Genomic DNA, 6,451 nt, shown 5'->3' on the forward strand with positions numbered 1-6,451 from the left:
ATTCACAATTTCAAGCGTTGGATGATGATGTGTACGTTACATAATATATATATAATTGATTCTATTAGAGAATCTAAGTATCGTAACCCTTTATAATGAAGTCTATATAGACATACATTATTTTAAGCAAATCACCGGATGTGAACTATAAGAGGAAAAGGAGAGAAATGGATGTGGAGGGGAAAGATAAGCATGAATAGTTCAGGGACAAAGTGGAAGAGTGTTATGAGAGAAAATGAAGGAGAGAGAAAGGGGAGAAGGAGGTGGTTAAGCTCGCGTGGACGTCATGGAAAAAATGGAGAGATAAAAAGGAGGACAAGAAAGAGGGAGAATGAGAGGTAGAGGAAGAGAGGTTAAGAGGCAAATGGCGAGTAGAAAGAGGAGAAAAGGGAGGTGGAATAGTAGTAATAGAAAGAGAATTGGTTATAATAAGAAATTTAAAAAATTATAACAGAATTCTACTTTAAAATAAAATTATCAAACGTTTCGAATTTCATTTTGGGATATTTAACGGGAATAATCCAACCTATGCGTACCCTTCTCATATTAATCCATGCTTAAGTTTAACTGAGAAAAAACCGACCTAGCGCATCATTTAACTTCTATTGAACTTATGGAAGGGATACCTAGTGTACCGGTTCCCTTGACTTCTTAAACACATATCATCCGTCTTCCTCACTTGAACAAAAAATATCCCAAATTAAGAACACAAATCCCTAAATTGAAAATGAAATCCCTAAATTCTTTCTCCGTATTCTACTCCTAAATTAAAACAAAATTCCCTTAAGTGGCTAAGTTCATTCCATCATTGATTGATGATCATCAAGCACTGAAGTTTCATATGGCGCATGTAAGTTTCGCTATTTATTTCGATTTTCAATCCTATTCATTCAATTTTTATGCGATTTCCATTCCTAACTCTCACTTTTTTGACATTCTTGACTCTTATGTTTGTCTTTCAAACTAAAACACGTTTTTCATTTCAAGGTGGCATTAATTTGTCTTTTTTGAGTGTGTATAGCATTAGGGCGATGATGAATTCCACTAATGTTTACTATATTTTTGAACAAGTTTCTTTCTTGTGTTAAATCAAGTAAAATCAATTTATTCGTATAAGGAGTGGGGTGTATTTGGTCAAGTTTATTTGTAGTATTTTGTAACAAGGATAAATGATCTGAATTGATGATAAATTGAACGACTTTGAATGAACTGGTATTATTATTCAGCCAACTGTTAAATCCAATGTTTAATTTAATAATTTGAAATTTTAATAGGTTAATTCTTTGGATTCGGTTACTTTGAAGTTGTTGTATACTTGTATGGTTTGAACAACTTGAGTTTAGTGAAGAACTTTGTGTCTTCATTAATTAACAGCTACAAAAAAATAGGGAACAAATAATATGAAATAGAAAATCAAGGAAAAATGGAGGAAAAAGAAGAAGATGAAGAACATTGGAGGAAAAAGGAGGAGAAGAAGAAAAATGAGGAAAAGGAAAAAGTTGAAGAAAAAGAACAAGATGGGGGCAGGTAATACGTTTCAAAAAGATTAAAAACAAAAAAATGGGACCACATCAAGTGACCTAATAGGATACCTGTTACAACAGGTCAAAAATTGTCCAAGTTCAATAGAAGTTAAATGATGCGCTAGGTCGGTTTTTTCTGAGTTAAACTTAAGCATGGATTAATATGAGAAGGGTACGCATAGGTTGGATTATTCCCGTTAAATATCCCTTTCATTTTCATTAGTCAGGGAGGATGAGAAGAGGGAGGAGGATAAGATTAGGAGGTGACAACGTTAAAGAGAAAATAGAGGGGGAAAGAAGAAAATGAGGGGAATGGGTGGGGAATGGGGGGGGGGGGGGAAGAGATAGGGGAATGGCTAAGGATGGTAGGACAAATAGTATAAGAAGAAGAGAAAGAAGGAGAATACGGATGGGGGGAAGGGATGTAGGTTGAGAAGGAGAAAAAAAAAAAGGAAAATATTAGGTAGAGAGTGGGAAATAGAAGGATGTGAACGATAAAAGGAAAGAAAAAGAGGAAGGGAGGAGAAACAAGAATATATGGAGGAGTGGTACGAGGAAAAATAGGAGGAATAACAGTATGAGAACAAGTGGGTGAAGAGGGTAAATAGAGGATATATAAGAGGATGAGAGGACATGGAAGGTATATGGGAGAAGGAAGGAGAAAGTTACGGATAAGGACCACGAGGATGAAAAGGGGGAGCTTTTAGGATGCGAGTATGCAACGACATTGGAGAGAAAAGGGAGAGAGAAATAGAAGGATGGGGGGGATGGCGAGGGAGATGAACGAGGGGAAAGAGGTGGAGGAGAATTAGGAAGGGTAAAGGGAGAATGCCGAATAGTATGAGTAGAAAAGTGGGGAGGAGATAAGGTGTTTGAGGGCTCAAAAACGTTGAAGAGAAAAAGGATAAACTGTGAGAGAGGATAAATTGGAGAAAGAGGAGTAGTATGGGATAAGGAGGGAAGGCGAGTAGTATGAAGATAAAGAGGAGTAGGAGTAGGAGTAGGAGTAGTAATAGAAAGAGAAATGATTAAAATGATGAAATTAAAATAAATAGAAAAAAATATATTAAACCTATCAAGTTTCATTTTCACTAATGTATCAGTTAGTCGAGACAATATTAATCAAAATGTCATTTTCTTGGAATAAGTATAGGAAAAATGACGAAGGAAACAGAAGAGAAGGCAGGGAGCCACAATAATAAAAGGGGGAGGATGAATAGGAAAATGGATAAGGAGGCTGATAAAAAGGTGGAGGAGGATGAGGCGGCAATGTTAAAGAGAAAGGAGAAAGGGTAAGAGGCGGACGAGGGGGAGAGGGAGAGGAATAAGGTAGAAAGGAGGAAGAGGGTAAGGGTAAGGGTAGGAGGACAAATAGTAGGAGGAGAAGAGGAAGGAGGATAATGCAGATGAGGGGAAAGGGAAAGAGATGGATGTCCATAAAGAAAGTAAGGGGAAAGAATATGGGATAAAGAGAAGGAAATTGAAGGATGTGAATGGTAAGAGGAAAGGGAAAGCGGCGGGAAGGAGAAAGGGGAAGATGTGCGCGGAGGAGGAAAAAAGAGAGGAGTAATACGAGAGAAGCATGAGGAGGAGAGGAAATGGAGGATATATATAAGAGGAGGATAAAGGAACATAGTAGGTATATGAGAGGAGGAAGGGGAAAGGAAAGAAGGAGGACATAGGGAAGGAGAAAGGGAAAAGGGACTACAAGGTTGAAGAAGAGAAGGTGGTTTAGGATGCAACGACGTTGAAGAGAAAAGAGGGAGATACGAAGTAGTGGGCGAGGAAGGTTGAGGAAAAGGAGAAATAAGAGGAGAAATAAGAGGAGGATTGAGGAGGGCTAAGAGGAAAAGAGCGATTAGTATTAGGAGGAAGAGGAGGAGGAGATGTGATGTTTACGTTACTTCGCAAAGTACAATATAATACTAATGTCTTATGTAGTTGTGTTCTTTAACAATTAACCATCTAAGCAAAAAGTGTAGTTATATTCGGATATTCATGCTCTCAGCAAAGTTAAATACAAATTATTTACGAATGGTTATAATTTTGTGTGCAATTGATTCAACCATCAAAATAATATAATAAGAAGATTTCATTGTGATCGACATCCAATGTGTACAGACAACCGAACCAGATTGTATATTCAAGTTCCCAACAAAGTTATAACGAAATCTTTACGAATGTGATCTTGTTTGCAATCGATTCGAACAACCAAAAAATTATAACGACAATAATTTCATTGTGATCGCCACTCAAAATGTATAGAAAACCAACCAAATCAAGATTCACAACTACGCATTTAAAACGTGAACGATCAGAATAACTTGGGGGACGGCGCGCATCGCGCGCCGTGCAACCAACTAGTAATAGAAAAGTCCCATATATATACATTTTCTATATTATATTAAAGTGATGTTTATTATTTTGATATAAAAACTTTATATTTCATTTGAAAAAAAAAATATCGTATGAAAATTATATAATTAGATTGTGACAAAAAAATGCTATCATTAGAGTGTATATTGTATTGTATTGTATTTTCTCATTATTAAATCGGGTTGATCTCAAAGTAGGTACAAAAAAAATGGTGTACTTAGTAGTTAGTATGTTATTTGTCCTACATTGAAAAGTAACGTAAGTGTGGTGAATATACTATGTATAAATATTAAAATTGTCCCACATCGGAAGATTACCGTAAGGCATGGTGATCTTATGATTATAAATAGAAGTCATAACCCAAAATCTTTTGATTCCCTTAAGTATTGTCAGAGATAACTCTTAAAAGAGTTTATATTACTGTTTCTACAATAATGATTTCTAACCTAAGTTAATGTTTGGAAAATCTTTTAGTTATTATAATATATACTATGTATTTCTTATTTTATATTCAGGTGATGTTTCTAATTTTCATATAAAAACTTTTAAATTTCATTTGACAAAATAATGTCGGTAAAGAAATTATGAAAATAATATTATTAGATTCATGGTAAGAAATGTTATCATTAGAGTATATATAGATTTTATATAATTTGCACATATTAAAGATGGTGTATTTCATAGTATGTTATATCTCCCACATTGAAAAATAATATAGGTGTGATAAATATACTACATATAAAAAATAGAATTTTCCCATATCAAAATATAACATAAGGTGGGTGATTCTATGAGCATCCTTAGAACTTAGGCATCAATCCAAAATCTTTTGAGTCGCTTAAGTATTGTCTTGGAGAGCTGTTAAAAGTTTATATCATTATATTTTCTACCTATAGAATTTATATGTCCCATATTGAAAAATAATGTAGGTGTGGTAAATCCGTAAATATACAATGTTTAAATAATATAATTAGAATTGTGTTAAAAAATATTCTATCATTAGAGTATAGGTTCTTATCATTTGCACATATTTTAATTATGATAAAAAAATAGAAAACAAACGTCAATAGTAGCATGTGTAATCTATCAAAGTTCAAGGTTACCATGAGAAATTTCCAATATTATAATGATATAGTTAATTAAATTTGCATTTAAAAGAGAGATATCCGTACCAATAAAACAATAAAGGGGGTATTATTTTTTAATTGTTATTTTATTGCCACGCCATCAAACTTAACGTCCATTTAACAGCCTTTACATTAGAGGGTACCATGGGCAAAAAAATGGAACCTCAAGGGTACCATGGGCAGATTTTTAAAAGTAGGGGTAACATGGAAAATCTAACAAAACTAAGGGGTACTACGGGAAATTTCCGTATCTCAATTATTTTAATTTTTTTTTTGAAGAAAAACAACGTACAAATATTAATGGAGAGTACTTGATCATATTATTAAATTTAAATATAACTATTAGATATAATGAGTAGCAATTGTCTGTATTCGGTATTCGAGATCTGGTTGGATGTCGAACTAAGTGCAAAAAAGATGGTGTAATTCTGAGTATGTTATTTGTCCCACATTGAAAAATAATGCATGTTTGATAAATATATATTACGTATAAATATTAGAATTGTCCCATATCAGAAAAAAAATCCAATTTTTGTGAATTTATTACTTATAAATAGTAGAATTGTCCCACATCGAAAGATTAATATAAGGTAGGGTGATTATATAATTATAAATAAGAGTTAACCCACGTATATATTAATCTTTTTTTTTTTTTTGAAAGAAATATTTTAATAATATGTAAACAAATCATTAGACATATAATGTAAACATTAAACGCTTATAACGTTTTTTTTTTTTTGCATTATAAATAAGTTAATTACCCCGTTGCAACGCACGGGCATTCAAACTAGTAATTACATATAGAAATCAATCAATGTCGAAAATAATACTATGCCGTAAGTTTTTTACAATGCATAGATTACATATTTGCATTAAATGTTGCCTTTAAACAACGGTTGTAATTTTATACAAATAACATGTAAAAGCGACACTTCACAACGAGTTGAGATGGCCGAGTTGGTCTAAGGCGCCAGATTAAGGTTCTGGTCCGAAAGGGCGTGGGTTCAAATCCCACTCTCAACATTTCTATTTTTTATTTTTTTTAGCTTTAAATACGTCAGTGCGTCACTTTGTCCATCCTAATAAACTTCCTGGTCTTAATTAATGGACAGTTCTAGTATTCAATTTTATTTTATCGTTTTTTCAATCCTAATACTTGCTAACCTCAGCTCCTCAATAAGCTATACGTGGACAAATTATTTGCGTTATCCTCTCTGTCACTAAGATTTGAAGGTGATTATAAATTTCCTTGAATTGAATTAGTCAATTTTTAGTTCTTGATTATAAAACCTTACGCATAGAGTGAATCATTTAAATTGTGTTATGATGCTATATTGCAATCCCACATTCCCACCTACTCGGACACTCAGTCTAAAAGATCTCTGTTAAGATTATAAGGGGGGAGATTGTATAAGAGAGAATTGT

At 33.3% G+C, this 6,451-nt stretch overlaps 1 non-coding gene across 1 annotated transcript; it reads left to right on the forward strand.

The window, feature by feature from the left end:
- Positions 1–5,968: 5,968 nt before the first annotated feature.
- Positions 5,969–6,049, forward strand: TRNAL-AAG (transfer RNA leucine (anticodon AAG)). The gene has a single exon. It is a non-coding gene; the product is annotated as a tRNA-Leu (tRNA).
- The last annotated feature ends 402 nt before the right edge of the window (positions 6,050–6,451 follow it).

This window comes from Silene latifolia, unplaced genomic scaffold (genome assembly GCF_048544455.1).
Source record: "Silene latifolia isolate original U9 population unplaced genomic scaffold, ASM4854445v1 scaffold_20.1, whole genome shotgun sequence".
In the NCBI taxonomy this organism is placed as follows: Eukaryota; Viridiplantae; Streptophyta; class Magnoliopsida; order Caryophyllales; family Caryophyllaceae; genus Silene; species Silene latifolia.